We start from the raw sequence: 18,056 nt of genomic DNA, 5'->3' as shown, positions 1-18,056 counted from the left end.
CTCTGTCACATTCTTCTCACAGTGTCACATCTGCCACTATCATTATTATTATTACTGTCATTGTTACTATTGTTAGTGTTATTATTGTTATTATCATTATTAGTGGCAGAAGTTGCAGTAGTAGAAGTTCTTTAAGTATTAACTTCATTAGTTCTTAATCAGTATTATTTACTTATGTTGTCACTATAGACACTGAAATAATTTCAGTACTGTTTGTCACATTACAATTGTTATATCTTAGGTAACTATGATGTGGAAAAGGTACTGTATACGTGAAACCTGATCTGATGTAAGAAAGGACCTGATGTCCCAGATCAGATCAGGTTAAATAAATATCTCCCATCTCATCTTCTTCTATTTCCTCTGTCCTTTTTGTGAAACTGTGTACAGGTTCGTGTCCCTTGTGTAGACCATCTACATATTCCCTCCCTTTTTTTAGCTTTCCCCTCTTTGCTTTGTACTGGTTTTCCATCCGAGTTCTTATGTTCATACAGCTGCTTCTCCTTTCTCCAAACTTCTCTTTACTCTTCCTGCAGGCGGTATATATCTTTCTCCTAGTTATACGTGATTCCACAGCTTAGAATTTGTCCTCTAGCGTTTCCTGCTTAGCCACATTGCACTTTCTGCAAACTTCGTTTATTGAACGCCTGTTTTCCGTTTCACCTGATTCATTTGAAGCATCTTTACATTCTTTCATTTCATCGGTTAAATGCAAGATCACATGTCATATTGAAGGATTTCTACTACGCATTTGCTTTTCACCTGTTTGGTCCTCTGCTGTCTTCAATGTTTCCTGTCTCAAAGCCACCCGTTCTTTTCTGTTCTCCTTCTTTCCACTGGTTCAGTCAATCGTTGCCTAATGCTCTCTTTGAAACTTTCAACGTTCTCTAGTTCTTTAAATCTATCAATTTGCCATCTTCTTAATTTCTTATCTCTCTGCAATTTCTGTAGCTTGAATGTGCAGTTCATAGCGAGCAAATTGTGGCCAACGTTCCCATCTACCCCTGGAATGAATACGCAGTGAAACTGATAATTTTATGCAGACCAGGGCTCGAATCTCAGTTACCTGCTTTTCGCAAATATTCGCTTTAAACCACGAAGCTCTCTGAACACGGATGCAGGTCTGACTGAAACTTTCTTTGTTACCGAGTTTTCCTTCCACACCATCTGATCAAAAGCATCCAACACCTATTAGTGGACATAAATATTGACAGTGTGCACCCTTCGTCTTCGGGACGGCTTAACACTGCTCGAGACAGTTTCAGTGAGCTTTTTGAATGTCTGTGGAGGAATGGCAACCTATTCTTCCTCAAAAGCCGAAACTGATAAAGGTAGTAGTATTGGATGCTGGGGTCTTGAATAGAGATGTGGAAATGGATTAATTATTGCTTGAATAATTGGAAAAATTGGAAAAAATAGTTGAGAAAATTGTGAAGTTAATTTATGAATCTATACACAATCTTGGGTGAACTTTAACTGACACCAGTATCAACAGACATCGAATATCACTACAGTCAAGATCAATAAACATAATTTGGATTACGTACTGCTGCTTTCAGTAGTATACTATACCAAATAATCACCGCAACCATTAAAATTGTAGATTTGTCTGTAAGTTCTTAAAAACACGAAGCACAACAGTTTTAGTTCAAGTAAACCATGTTCAATAGGTGCATATCAAGTCTGTCATTGCCTTCACATAAATTCCATTGCGTTTAGTGTTGAGTGTGACAACGTCGATGCTTGAACGCTCCTCCAGATACGGCGTTAATTATTCTTATCTGCACTGAACTTCTTGATGCAGGATCTCGGCGGCGAGTGAAATGATGAACAGATACGAGTTTAACTTATAACCGTGCGAGTAAATAATCCTTCTCTAATAACTTTTCATAATACTTTTAATGAACGGTTAAAATACTCATTTTTAACAATGCTGGTACAACGGATCGAAGCATACTTCCGTACGCTACTACTTCCCGAAACAAAAGAGTGAAGATACATGGATTAATAAATTGAAGAGCATACAGATATTCAACGGTGTATCGAAACATTATCCTTGCCACAAAACAACTCGTTAATTTACTTTTGGTGGTGTCTTCGGTTTATAGCTCATGCAGTTTACATATGGAAAAGAAAAGAGAGAAAAATAGTACGATTCAATACGGTCTGGAGCGACGTCGACCTTCTGACTAGCTCCAAAGGTGTTCCATTGGGTTCAGGTCGGGTTTTGGACAGGCCAGGCCGTTTGAGGAATAAAAATCCAGATGCCTTGTTGCTCCGCAGCCTTAAGATATTTATTAAACGACATCTTCTGTACACCATGAGCTGCACTCGGAATGTTTATTTGCCAAAGTCGGGTTTCGGGTTTATAACCCGTCCTCACCTGTATAGTAGTGACATGGATATCAGTTAATACTCTTTGACCTGTCCGTTCCATGTTTATACTATATGACAGTTACGTCAAACATAATCAAGAATTGTGACTGTCTAAGATGTAACATACATGACAACCTGTAGGCTACACTCTGTGATAGGACAGATTTCATATCCTATCTTATTAACTAACACGCTGCTACAGATTATGTAATATGCCACACTAAAACCAGTTTTGGGAAATAAATATTTCTAGTGCAGCTCACAGTGTATAGAAAATGTCCTTAAATAAACATTGCCGCTTTATGACAGAGTACATTGTCATGCTCATACAAGCAGGCATCATCTCCGAACTGTTCCTCTTCTGTACGGACCGAGCGAGATGGCGCAGTGGCTAGCACACTGGACTCCCATTCGGGAGGACGACGGTTCAATCCCACGTCCGGCCATCCTGATTTACGTTTTCCATGATTTCCCTAAATCGCTCCAGGCAAATGCCGGGATGGGTCCTTTGAAAGGGCACGGCCGACTTCCTTCCCCAATCCGATGAGATCCATGAGCTCGCTGTTTGGTCTCTTCCCCCAAACAAACCAACCCTGTTCTGTACGGAGTACGCCGTGCTGTAAAACATGTTCATGTCCTTCCATATTTAGCATTCTTGTAAGGGCATTAAGGCGACCACACCCTAACGACGAAAGCCACTCCCATGCGACACCATCTCCTCCTCTATACTTCATTGTTGGAAGTACACTTAATTGCAGATAATATTCTCCTGGCATTCGCCAAACTCAAACCCTTCTACCTGACTGCCGTAGTTTATACCGTCATTCCAAACCACTCGATTCCAATCATTCATTATTCATTGGCGTCGTTCTTTGCACCACCTCAAGCGTCGCTTAGCAATGACTACAGAAATGCTGCTCGACCATTACACCCCACTCCTTCCAACTTCGCCGGCCGCAGTGGTCTAGCGGTTCTGGCGCTGCAGTCCGGAACCGCGGGACTGCTACGGTCGCAGGTTCGAATCCTGCCTCGGGCATGGGTGTGTGTGATGTCCTTAGGTTAGTTAGGTTTAAGTAGTTCTAAGTTCTAAGGGACTTATGACCTAAGATGTTGAGTCCCATAGTGCTCAGAGCCATTTGAACCAATCGAACCTTCCAACTTCCTGCAAACAGTCAATGTGCCATCTGGGCTGCTGGTAGCACCTTGGAAGTCACTAGTGATTCCTTTCGCTGATTTCACGTTGCGACCTTTTACAGTCACTCTCTGCAATGATCGACGGCCCATTTGTCAGTACATGAAGTCTACCTGGCCTTTCTTTAGCTGTGGCTGGTCCTTCGACTTTTCCACTTCACAGTAACATCACCAACAATCGTCTTATGCAGGTATAGAAGGATTAAAATGTCCTTGATGGGGTTGTTAGTCAGATGGCGTCCAATGATTAGGCCTCGTCCGAAGCCACCGAGCTTTCCTGACCGACACATTCTGCAGTTATTGCTTTCCTTCTGATTTCCATTTATATTGCGGAATCCGCCTCTCGTGACGTCTGGTGGTCAGTTCCTCATTACACACGGGTGTCCAGGTACTTTTGATCAGATAGTCTACAATTTGCAAGTACTGATATCGTTTCATGTCATCGTATCTCCATAGACTTCATCTTGACTAGGGATCCATTTATTTTGTATCAGTTCATTTAATTCGTTTCATACATATCGTTCATGGCGTCATTCTGCTTTTGGTGCTATACCCGATATGCCATGGGTACTACTGTACCGAAAGTATAGGTGGAAGCCTCAGTGGCCGGCAGCTGTGGCCAAGCGGTTATAGGCGCTTTAGTCCGGAACCGCGCTGCTGCTACGGTCTCAGGTTCGAATCCTGCCTCCGGCATGGATGTCTGTGATGTCTTTAGGTGAGTTTGGTTTAAGTAGTTCTAAGTTCTAGGGGACTGATGACCTCAGATGTTAAGTCCCCTAGTGCTTAGAGCTATTTGAACCATTTTGAAGCCTCAGTGGCAATATAAGTTTGAGTCGAGCCTGGAGGCATGCACAGACAGCCTAATGGATAATCCGGCTACAAGTTCCAGTCTGCTCAAAATTCCAACTGTAAATGTGTAAGTTTGTGGTAAGGTTCTATGGCACCAAACTCTTGAGTTCATCGGTCCATAGGCTTACACACTACCTAATATAATTTGAATTAACATACGCTAAGGACAACACATACACCCATGCCCGAGGGAGGACTCAAACCTCCAACGGGGTGGGAGGGCGCGAACCGTTACAGGGCGCCCTAGACCGCATGGCTACCCCGCGCGGCGCGTATTCAGTCTAGATGACGTTTCGTTGTGGAGACAGTGATAAGTGCTGTGGGCTCTACTCCAGTTCGACATCGACATTCTGCAACAGCATATGCATAAAGCCTTCACAGCTGTTCGAAAATACCCAGGTGTAATGTTCCTTTGTGAAAGGATCCACAGCTAATTGTTTTTATTACGTAGCGGAATTATTTATATTTTACGACTGAACATTTTCGCCTACCGTGTTGCTTTGAAGTTAGCCATTATTCGCATTAGCGTACGTTCATGGCTATAAAACTGAATTCCAGAAGGCAACCAAAATATATCCATAATATAAAAATATTTTGTTACATATAAAAATATCTGTACAGAAAAATGGTTTGATTTAACAGAGCAGGCATCATAATGTAGAGAAAATTTGAAGAACTTGCTAGCGATAATGCAAAGAACAAACCCGTCCAACATTCAGAGATAGGTGATGATAAATCCAGAAGAGCCGTTTCGTCCTAGCACAGAGAGTAACACAATAAACCGGCTAATAGCTAAAAATAAGTATACAACGCAATAGTCAACACAGACTTCCCGACGTACATTAAAAAGCAAATTAAAAGACTACGACGGTTTTCTAAATACGAAACCTAATTTTTTAAAAATAGACGTTACTTGTCCTGAAGAATAAAAGAAGGTAGAGAGATAGCAACATATATCAGTGTCTGGTTGCCATGCAGTGAGGCACGATTTCACAGCTCCTCCAAAAAACGTTTATGAATTCACCACCTTATAACCTTTATTCAATTCTGCTATTTATATCCTAGTTTCAGTTTTACAAATGTGCTGTTGCATGGTTGTAACAAAAATATAATCTAAAAGATGTATGTTCCCAAGGAAAGTTTGTTCACTCCATATGGAGCCTTTGCCACGAATATGTTGCGCTGTTCATGACACACACATTCAGCATCTCCTGTGATGTGAAAACTGGACGTACTGTAAACTTTTAGCACGTAGTTCAGTAACAAGGTTTTCCAGACCATACATCAATAAAAGTTCTGCATCACACCTTTATTTCGAAATTCGTGTCACAGAAAACAAACATTGGTTCTGAGGCATGCGTATATGCTCATTCGCAATGTGTCTGGATTTCCAAATCAAAAAACCAAACATTCGTGTAAAGACAAAATCGTCTTCCGTCGCTCAGATGCACGTTTGAATCCGTCGTGGCATACCGTCGATGAGACAACCAAAACTGGCCCAAATCGTCCCTCACTCGATTCTGCGTAAGTCGCTCAGAGTACGTGGAGTCCAAAGACAGTTCGTTTTCATCGATCCTACACATGTTCGATTTGGTTCATGTGCGGGGAACAGAGGGGTTACTCCATTCTGGTGATACTGACATGTTGATGGAACGAGTTCACAACAGCTCGATTGCCACGCGAGTTAGAAGATGAAGTTGCTACCACTGTTGGCGATACGGTCCCACCATTGGTTGCAGAATCTCATCCCTGTATCGTAGGGCAGTAAGATTGCCCACAACAGCCACGAGATGGTGTACGGTAACCCCACGTTATGTCACCCAGAACATCGCTTTACCGCCACACTCCTCTACCTTCACCTTGTTGCGCTTAAGGGGCACAGTGTTGGAGGCGTTTTGATATTTCTAGGTAGTCTCTAAAAACGTTGTTTTGCGATTATCGGGGTACAAAGAGAGCCGTGTTTCGTCCGGGAACAACAACGGACGCCTATCTTGGAGCGTTCATTCGGTACGATTTCGTGCCTATCTGTAACGGAGTCCATAGTGATGTGTATGACGTGAGGCACCCCATGGTCGTCGGGGAAGCAGGTTCGTATCTCTACTAACAGTTTATGCGATAGATGATGTCATGTGGTTTCTTCGAACCTCGAATTCAGTTCTGGAGCGTTCAGGCCACTATTTCTTTTACTCAAAAGTCGTAAGTATCGATCATCCTAAGCATTTGTCGAACGTCGACGACCTGTACGGTGTAAGTCCTCAACACTACCTGTCAGCTGAATCCGATTCCATGTCCGCATCACATCGCTTTGTCTCCTGTACACACGTTGAGAAACTTTCGTGATCGACAATCCTTCCGCTCGAAAATTCATGATGCAGACCCGATCATTGGTCGCGAATGTCGTTCGTGTTATGATGGATGTTCACTCTACTTTTCCATAGACGTCTCTAATGCGTCACTACAGGTGGTTTACTTCCAACCGAAATATGGCGTTCTACTCCAGGTAGCGCTCATGGTAACTATGTGTATGTTTACAAAACTACGTCGAGAGTGACCTTTCGATTGGTACAGGAAGAGTTGCAATAGCAACACAGCTGCACGACGTGTGGGACTGATGCAGAACTTCTGTTGTGTGTATGTTCATAGGAAAATTTTAATCTGTTAATGCTAGTAATCACCCCATACCTTCTTAACAAATGTTTAGAATTATTCTGTGTACAAACGTAGCATACATTACTAACTAGTAATAGGATAGTATTTTTATCTGCGTAGAATTGTGATGCTTCTAGTTCTGCCGAAGCGCACAGTATCTGGCGGTTACTTATAATTGCAACAATAGGTGTAGATAGATATTGTATGTGCTGATAGATGTGTAAAACCCCGTATGGATCTGTGCTGGATCGAGATTTACTGAGTCACATACAGACGGGAGGGTTGTTGATTCTGTAAGTATATGGCTCTAAGCACTATGGGACTTAACATCTGAGGTCATCAGTCCCCTAGACATAAAACTACGTAAACCTAACTAACCTAAGGACAGCACACACATTCATGCCCGAGGCAAGATTCGAACATCGTCCGTAGCAGCCGCGTGGTTCCGGACTGAAGCGCCTAGAACCGCTCGGCCACACCGGCCGGTCTGTAAGTATACAAATAGTGTTAATCATTGATAATATCTGTATAAAATATACATCTGGGCGCAACTGCAGAAGATTTTTCCACTCGCTGGAGGTAAAACTCTAGATACGCTGACATGACCGCAATTCAAGAGACATTGAAAAAATTCTGCTAACGTGGAAACATTAAAAGCAGCTCATCACTTTGTTTTATTAATTACTTACTTTTATTACAATTTGTTTATAGCTGACCGGGATTCCTTTAATTTATGTACTTATTGTTTAGTCATATTGTATCAAAAGCTTTGGTTTTGCTTTGTAAAAGCTAAGAATAAGAGAAAATATAGATTTGTGGAGGGTACACAATGTATTGAATGTCCTGTGCGATCTGCCTTAGGCACACAAAAGGAAATGTTTTCAGGAAGCAAGTAAATAAAATATAAACGTAAGGTAACACAAAGAACTGAAAACATTCCATAGAAAACAGGTCCCTTGTGTAGCTTTCACAACAAATAACACATCTCATACGGGGGACTAATAAAACATATGAACATGGAATGATGACACCAACGATTCCACATTGTAAGACCGGCGACATCAACGCTATCAGGAAACCAACGAACCAGCACATAGAAACAGCGATACTTATTATCCGCGGTAACACAAAACGAGTCACAAAACGAGTCACAAAAGAAAGGAGAATTATGACAAACCGATAACTATCCCAGGACAAAAACATATTGCGCGACAGACGAATAAAGCAAATCGGACTGATAAAGTGCTGAGTAGACTACACACTGCATCAGCAATTTAATTACAGCTAGAGTATCAGAAAATGAAGCAGTAACTGATAAAGCGCGGTACATAAAGTTACTCAACCACCTCCAGTGAGCCAGGCGAAACGTAAATAGTTTCAAAGGCCGCCATGGAATTAATCAGTAGCCCAGTGGCGTGACATGGTATACTGCAAAACCGTGACACTGTTCACCGATCAGGCGTTCACGTGTGGAAAAAGTGCGACGGCGTGCCTGACATTACAGGAACATGCATCAAGAACAGAAGCCTAGTAACAGTAGGGAAAATTGTCGCTATTAAACATTAACCTTCACAATAGATATACAGCGCGAAGTAAAAAATACATCCCAATTCTGTGTAGATAAGCGGTGACGATTTTTTAAGAAAATCTTAATTATTTTGTGCCAGCTTTTGTTAAAGAATAGACATTGACAAATACAATAAACTATTATCGACGTACACTGTCGGATACATCGTTCCCTGTTATGTAATAGCGCACTGTATCTACAAACAAGGAGCGGTCAAAAATATGAAAACACATTTCGTTCCTAATACAGTGTAGGAAGCCTGTTAATTTCGTAGGAGACAGGTTCAGGTCCTGTCATTGTCGCCAAATTTAACTTGCCTCCACGTCTGAAATTTAAATTATGACTGAATAATATCGAGTTACTTGAATGGAAAACTTCGGGCGAGAGAAGTCGCTTCCTCAATATTTTTACACCATTATCTCCCGCTCTTTCAGGTATCAAATTAATTACTCCACCTGGAATAAAATCTCTGTGGTTCTGCAGGATTCCGGCTATTGCCGACTCTGAAAATTTTTAAAATAATCAGAGGCACAATCGTACGTCGTGAGGAAGCCGTCTTGGGTGCTACGACGTACTCACTCTGCAGCGTGGGAATCATGTGTATCAATTTCCAGAATTTAATCTGTTAAAATAGATCATAAATAACCGTGGTGCAGGCTCTACTGATTTTCCAGAATACACTCTACGAGTTACGCCACACACAATATTGTTCCGAGCCGCAAACAAGGGAGAAGTTAAGATAATCAGAGAACTGAACGTACTTTTTCCATTCATGAAACTATACTTTTCCATAAATGATTTTCCTAGTAGCTACATTCCAGTTCACATGGTCTTCTTGTATGAGATGAAATTTCATCACAATTCAACGAAATTACATTCGGTATTCAAGATGGCAGCTTACAACAATGCCGCTAATTACAATTCCACTGCGAACTTACTCTGCGCTATTGGGTTGGGTTGTTTGGGGAAGGAGACCAGACAGCGAGGTCATCGGTCTCATCGGATTAGGGAAGGATGGAGAAGGAAGTCGGCCGTGCCCTTTCAAAGGAACCATCCCGGCATTTGCCTGGAGCGATTTAGGGAAATCACGGAAAACCTAAATCAGGATGGCCGGACGCGGGATTGAACCGTCGTCCTCCCGAATGCGAGTCCAGTGTCTAACCACTGCGCCACCTCGTTCGGTACTCTGCGCTATTCTAAATCAGATGTAGATATTCCATTGTACACTCAATGTTCCACATTCTACCCACAGAGTTTTTAAATCACGAATGAGAGAGAATCTGTCTCTCGCAGCTGTAAAGAGTCTTTGACCCCTATAAATTACTTGCTCGGTTATGCATCAATATTTACGCTACCTAAGAAAACCTCAAGAAATGTCTGTGATACTGCAGTAGACTTGCAGAAAAGCTTCCAGTCATCTCGGAATGGCTAAATAAACTACCTATATAGTGTTGAAGGGAACTAATGTAACAAATTTGGAAATTCGTAGTAAGTTAGTTTGGGGCCACGATGCTGAGGCCATCGGTCCCTAGGATTCACGATGCTGAGGCCTTCGGTCCCTAGGACAAAAACATTAAGAATACGAAATTCCCACAGACGGCCAATTAAGTCTCTGATCTTGAGTCATAATGATTTGCTACAGGAGGAATGGAGTAACTGAGAGACTAATGTGAATGCGGCGGAGGATCCACACTGGACTTTTACCTGTCCACAACGGTGCCAAGCCAGGGCGACTGAATGCATCACTGCCTGTTATCCAAGCTCTAGGGTAATTCGTTCTGCCAATTGCAGTGGCTGTAGTGTTACTGGAAGACAACTTTATAACATTATTCTTGCAAAATAATAGCAAACTCAGATAGCGATCACGCACCCACCTCTGCAAATTGTACAACAAAGGCTCAATATCGGGTTTCTTCACTTTGTTATCTAGGTATTGTTAAATCTTTACTTTATGAAACCCATCGTTTAAACAAATGATTAGGTACTAATTTCAATTTCGTAACACATGTTTTCCTTATTTCCCTGTGTAACGTAAAAGACTTGTTTTCTACTGTTACCATCATGTGTTATGTTATCAGCTTCAGGTTGTACAAACACTGACACGACCTTATGAAATGATGTTTGTTTTTGTTGCAGGTATGATCCTTGTTTAAATGAGGAAACAACGGGATACACTTTACAACATGGAGTATTCATTGTCACCCAACACGTCAGATGTGACAGTTACGCCTGGACTCAGATCACCGTCACAGAAAATTCTGGTAAGGATGCGCCAAGCAAGTCAGCCTTCAAACGGCTGTATGAGAATTTCCTGAAGGCAGGAAGAGGAAAAATGATTTCGAAAGGGCTTTAGACTCGTCTGTCTCCTGATTTATCGCTACCTGACTCGTTCTTATGGAGATACCTTATGGATAGTGCTTGTAAACTTCACTCTCACATTATTCCCTAATTTGAGGTAGAAACTGAAGGATATGATGCTGCCATTCTTCAACAGACGTTTCAGCATGAGTTTAATGGCTTTGAGCACTATGGGACTTAACTTCTGAGGTCATCAGTCCCCTAGACTTAGAACTACTTAAACCTAACTAACCTAAGGGCATCACACACACCCATGCCCGAGGCAGGATTCGAACCGGCGACCGTAGCGGTCGCGCGGTTCCGGGCTGAAGCGCCTAGAACCGCTCGGCCACCTGAGTTTAAAAACATGCGAAATCTTAAGTGACTCCCTTAATGGACGCCGCTTTAAATATCATTTGTAACACAGCTTTTCTTAAAAAAAAAAAAAAAAAAAAGTGCGTGGCATGCAGCAGTGTACCATGTGTACATCAATTTGAGTTTTTTTAGTTGTAATTGTGACTAGTAACTGCACAGATATCACTTCGATTCTGTATGTGTTTAGCAATTAAGGTGGGACAGGACTTATAAAAATTATCATATTGATAGAAACTACAACATGTAATTAATAATTGAACTTTTGTTCCATGATGCTGGTGCAATACTGAAGACGTTGTTTGTAATAATCTACAGTTAAAAAGCTGCGTGCCATGGCCATTAACGAATACGTTAAAGCTGTTGGAAATCGCCTTCAAAAATATTTACTCGTTTCTCCCTTAAGGTTGTGTTACTTTGTCAACACGCTATAATGTATACATACTAAGATAAAAAAAAAGTGCGCAACCCAAAGAAATTATCCGAGTGGGGCGGAAATCGGTACATTTGATGTACATGTACAAACAAACAATTCATTACAGTTTAAGACGAACTGGTTGATTTATTCAAGAGAAAACGCGTCAAAAATTGAGCATGTCAGTAACGCTTCGATCCACCACTGGCCATTGTGTAGGCAGTTATTCGGCTTGGCACTGATAGAGTTGTTGGATGTCGTCCTGAGGGATATCGAGCTAAATTCTGTTCAATTGTCACGTTATATTGTCAAACTCCCGAGAGGTTGGGGGGGCCCTGTCTGGAATGCCCCAACGTTTCTCAACTGGGAAGAGATCTGTCGACCGTGCTGGACAAGGTATGGTTTGGCAAGCACGGAGGCAAGCAGTAGAAACTCTCGCCATGTGAGGGAGGGCATTATATTGCTGAAATCTAAGCCCAGGGTGGCTTGCTATGAAGGGCAACAAAATGGGGCTTAGAATATCATCGATATACCGCTGTGCTCTAAGGATGCAATGGATGAAAACAAAGGGGTCCTGCTACGAGAAGAAATGGCACACCGGACCGCCATTCCTGGCTGATGGCAGGCGACAGACAGGTTGGTATTCCACCTCTGTCTGGAGCGCCTCCAGACATGTCTTCGGCCAAGAATCTCATTGGCTGGAGTACAATTGTCTTCAGTGATGAGCCCCGCTCCAAACTGAGCCACGATGACCAGTGAAGATCTGTCTAGAGGCGCCCCACGTGGCGCTGTGATACCAGCTGGGCTGCTGCCCGCCGCAAGACTAACAACCAGAAGTGATGGTCTGGAGTGCTATTTTATTTTATAGCAGGATTCCTATTTTTCTCATCCGCGGCACCCTTATAGCTCAACTGCACGTCGACAATATTCTACGCGAAGGGCAAACCATCCTAAACTTATATGGCGATAGTTTTTTCCACTTGTCTTCCTGCTTGCCAAACCCTACCTTGGCCAGCAAGGTCGCCGGGTCTCCTCCCAGCTCATAACGTTTGGAACATTATGGGCAGAACCCTCCAGCCAGCTCGAGATTTTAAGAATCAGACGCGCCAATTGGATAGAATCTGGCACCTGGGCACGTTATCCCTCGGGAAGACACCCAACAACTCCGTTAATCAGTACCAAGCCGAGTAACTGGTTGCATGAGGGCCGGAGGTGTACTGACTCCTTAATTACTTGCTGAATTTGTAAAGCTCTTTCTCTCGAATAAATCATCCATTTTTTCCCAAAATGGAATCATTTGCTTGTATGTGTACGTCACATGTATCAGTTATGGGTCCATTTGGATAACTCCGTGGTGCGTCGTGTTTTAAAGTCTTAAGGTGGAATGTGATCAAAGTCCTGTTTGTGAGGTAACGGGCGAATTGTGATGCCCTGAAAATATTCTAAGTTCCGAGTTGGCGTGGTTGCACGGGCCACTCGGCCAGCCGGGGCCCGGCAGCAGATATGTGGTGCCGAAAGTTAGCCGGACGAGAGGGGTAGCCCCAGCACATGGTCCACCATTATTTGCACGACGATTCAGGTTTTCAGTATATTTATTAGTTTAAAGTTTAGTGTGTGATGACAAATTATGCAAGTAACATCCAGCAACGAATTTCCAAAATCTAAACGGTTCATCCGTTTTTTTCGATAGACGTGTCTTTAGAAAGTTTTAGTGTAAACCTAAATTGGTATAAATTACAGGCATGTAACTTGAATAGTACATGAGTTATTGGAAGTCAAAGTGGCTGATTACTATCGATCGCGTCAGGCCATAAGTACTCCACAGTTGCACGAAAAAACGGTAGCAACATGCTTATAAATATATTTATTCATCTATATCTTTGTTTATATCCGATATATACTATTCATGAAGAAATTGGTCAATTATTTACTGAGTTTTAGGATGCAGAGAGACATTAGGCTACTGGCTTACTTTCGCTCTATTCCTTTGATATATGTTTCTTTAATTTGTTTATGTATTTAATGATGTGTTCTGGACAGTACGAGAGAGGATACGAGAGGCAGTTCTGAACAGTGCGGCGCGAGGGACAGTCGCTGGAAAGACTTGGATAGTGGAGCAGTTTGCGCGAGATCGTGAGAGAGAAAAATATTTCGTAGTGTAGACTTGTGCACTTGTGAGATTTCCGTGGCTTCTGCAGTGAAGACGTAGTACGCGTTTAGAAGTGAATATCTCGCGAGCTATGTTGTTGCTCATAACTAATTACGTGAAGTAGGAATCTATTGTTTCCCTGTTATTCAACTTATGTTTTATTTAATTGCTGTACCATCGACACCAATAAGTGTTTTACAGTAATAAAGGGCATTCTGAAAGGTATTTCTGCTATCGTACCCATCATTTGAAGTCGTTCAAATAATACCTGCAGAATTTATTTAATTGCAGTCTTCAATGTATAAATGTTTATGTTACGTTCAAAATTCGCAATTGCCGAGTGATAGGAACCTTCGACCGTTCCATTCTTGTGTATATTCATATTGTATACTGTAGACTCAGCAGTATTTGGCCTGTAATGCGGCAACTACGTATCCCAGCCCCTAGACAACGAAACCAGCCAAAACTTTTCATATTGCAACTCTGAGTCTGAGGGTACATAGTTGAGGGCCACCTCATTTCATTTCATTATTGTTTGACAGCCCGCACGTTACATAAATTTACTAATGATCAGATGTACCACTTATGTAACAATGTGCTGGCTGCGTAGTATGTACAATAAACAGCGATAAATAAATTATTAAATTGTACGTATGCGACCTGTGCGAAGTGGGTGTTTCCAAATTAGCAACTTGAAAGTACCCATTGTTCATTGTTGCTACTGAAGGCTTCCCCCGTTGCCGACGATTCGAACTCTGCTTACCTTTTGCGGTTTCTCTGCCTCTCGTTGACCGAACGACTCGATGGAATAATGCAAAACTGTCTGACGTCCGATGCGCGGGCCTTATACTCGCTTTCACCGCTTCACAGTGCACATAAAGGCTGCTTTGTGCATGTAATGTATGCGCTGTTCCTCCGCCCTTGAAGGCAGTCCTAGCCTGTCGTTTGTGACGAAGACGCCTCGCTAGAATGACGTTGCTCTGGGGAATGTTATCTCAGTATTGTGTGCGCATGGAATAGGACACTGCTAAGCAGATTATACAGGGTGTTCCTGAAAACTCATATAAATTAATTCATCCTACCTACAGAGGTGATTGTAGTGTCAATTTATAGGGAAATAGATCAACTTTTATCCCGCTTTGTTCGCTAGTTACGAATGGCACCTTAAGGAACGCTAGCGGCAGTTAACGACGTTTGGAACGCGGATTTCCTTCAAACTTCGTACACTCGTAGTACTCCATTAGGACAACAAAATGTGTAAGCAGTGGCGCGTACTTCAAGAGTTATTGAGAAAATCACAAGATAATTTCGGTCGTCAAATATATACCTGTGCGAGGCCGTTTTTAACATGAAGCGGCGGCAGCCGAGTGGGTGGCGTTCAAGCCCTGTAATCGCTGCATCGAGACCCTTTCGTCAGTTTTTTTTATTTCTAACACAGTCATTTTCTTTACCATTTATATTACAATTGATATAATGGGAAAAATACGTGTATCGGATGAACTTCTATTTATTAAATTTACAATGTTATTTAACAGTCTACAAATTTTTGCTATCGCAAATAATATAATATTCATAACTATCGACAAGTTAACGACCAAACGCATAAAGTGATACTGAAAATGTATGCTTGTCCGTGGCTTCAAATGTGTTCGTATTTAATCGAAAAAGAACGAGAAATTGCTTCTCGTGAAGACGCTGTTAAAATACACTCGATACTGCATGATCAATTATCAGCGCCGATATTTGAGGAAATGCTGCGTTATGCATGGTTTGCTTCCAAATTATCGGCTGAAAGGGAGGTTTTTGAAAATGTTAACGAGGTTTGTTTTTCCACGGAAAACCTCGAAAGACCTTGCGTATGTGGAAATAGCATTTATGCAATGCAGATGGTGCCGTATAACTTTGTTTTCCATGTTTTTACGAAAAATACCATCCTGCCATTGTACTCGTAATGTAGAAAGTGACGACTAATTGTATATCTTTCGAAAGCCGTCTGTGGCGGTCAAAACTTGGACAAGTAGTTTCGGGCTCTTTCCAGTTATAAGGGATTTCTCAAATCACGGACAAGCATACATTTTCAGTATCACTTTATGCGTTTGGTCGTTTATTAGTCGATAGTTATGAATATTTTATTATTTGTGATAGTAAAAATTTGTAGACTGTCAAATAACATTGTAAATTTAATAAATAAAAGTTATCCGATTACACGTATTTTTCCCGTTATATCAATTGTACTATAAATGGTAAAGAAAATGACTGTGTTAGAAATAAAAAAAAACTGAGGGACGGGACTCGATCCAGCGATTACGTGGCTTGAACGCTACTCACTCGGCTGCCGCCGCTTCATGTTAAAAACGGCCTCGCACAGGTATATATTTGACGACCGAAATTATCTTGCGATTTTCTCAATAACGCTTGAGAGGTACGCGCTACTGCTTACACATTTTGTTGTCCTAATGGAGTACTACGAATGTACGAAGTTTGAAGTAAATCCGCGTTCCAAACGTCGTGGCCTCCCCTTGTTAGAGCAAGAATTTACGCCAGCACTGAACAAGGTACACCTGCATTGCTACAGCGAATTTGGGAAGAAATTGACTTCTGATGGGATGTGTGCAGGATAATCAACGGAATCCACATACATCATCATTAGTTTAAGCTGAAAAACCTAGATGTGTTTCCCTACAAAATAATACTAAACCCAGCTCTATATCTTCTTTCAATAAATTTATATGAATTTTTAAAGTCCTTTTTGAAACACCCTGTATACTCTGCCGGGGAGGAGAAGGGAAGGGCAGCGCTCCAGTAATAAAAAAATGACACTGAAGGGTCTAAGCATTATGACCACAGCGCAGTGCAAGCCTTAATGCCGCCTGGTGGCGTTGCGAGCGAATGAGGCGGTCAGGAGAGTATACAGCAGGGGCAAAGAGGAATGGGGAATCGTTCTAACGAGATATGGGAAGCAAACAGGCACATCTACTGACACAAGCGACTCTAACAAAGAGCAGATTGTTATGGCCCGGCCCTGGAAATGATCGTCTCGGAAAGGGTGGAGCTGGTAGACTGTTCGCGCGCTTGAATCGTGAACATCTACGGAAAGTGGTTGAAGGACAGTGAAGTCACAGACTTGTCTGATCTGAAAACCGGGATAGGCGGCAATCTGTGGCAGATCTGTTGAAAGTGTTTCTGAGCACGCTGTTCAGCACACACCGTCGAAACTGGGGCTCCTTAGCTGACGACTCTTACCTGTCCCTGTGTTGACCCGAAAACATAGTTACTATTGCAATGGGCACTGGATTAGTAATATTCGATCGTGGGAGAATGGAAACGTGTCGTCAGATGGACCACATCTCCTGTTACACCAAGTCGACGGAAGTGTCCGGATATTCACTCATCCAGGCGAACGGCTGTACGAAACATACGAGGGCTGTTCAAAAATTTAGTTAACTTTTTAAATTGAGCGGGCAACGTACATTCGATTACCGATCTTCTTTTTGTTTTGTTGGTACACATGTCACAAGCATATGTTCACAGTTTCAGGTGTTCAGCATACTTCGTTTGTTTTTGATAGATAAAGAGGTTATGATCAGAAGAACACTCGCATAAGCATTACTCAGGAGCTCTCGAATAGCGTCAGTGATGATCATGATCTGCTCAAAAGGGCCATAACTGGTGACGAAACATGGGTTTACGGTTATAGCATCGAAACCAAAGCCCAATCGTCCCATTGGAAGCATCCCGGAGAGCCAAGACAGAAAAAAGCGCGCCAAATTCCATCAAATGTCAAAGTTTTTCTCACTTTTTTTTTCAATTACCGTGGCTGAGTGCATCATGAATTTTGCTTCAAGGTCGTACGGTCAATAAGGAGTATTTATTACCTTGACGTTATGCACCATTTGCGAGAAAGCATACTCAAAAAAGTCCGGTGTTGTGGAAAAACAATTCATAGCTTTTGCATCACGACAACGCACCTGTACATTCATCGTTGATTGTGAGAGATTTTTTTTTACCAAAAACACGACAATCATGCCACAGCCACAGTATTCACTGTATTTGGCCCCCTGCGACTTTTTCCTGTTGCTAAAACTGAAGAGACCTATGAAAGGACGAAGGTTTTCGACGACTGAAGAAATAAAAACGGCATTCAGAATGAC

General features: G+C 42.0%; 1 protein-coding gene across 1 annotated transcript in view; it reads left to right on the top strand.

Moving 5' to 3' along the window:
* LOC126175088 (protein N-terminal asparagine amidohydrolase) overlaps positions 1-18,056 on the top strand; it is a 252,953-nt gene that overhangs the window by 55,888 nt on the left and 179,009 nt on the right. The window lies entirely within an intron of this gene.

Source organism: Schistocerca cancellata, chromosome 3 (assembly GCF_023864275.1).
Source record: "Schistocerca cancellata isolate TAMUIC-IGC-003103 chromosome 3, iqSchCanc2.1, whole genome shotgun sequence".
NCBI classification, from domain to species: domain Eukaryota; kingdom Metazoa; phylum Arthropoda; class Insecta; order Orthoptera; family Acrididae; genus Schistocerca; species Schistocerca cancellata.
The sequence above is the reverse complement of the archived record's forward strand: the minus strand, read 5'-3'. Positions and strand labels throughout refer to the sequence as shown.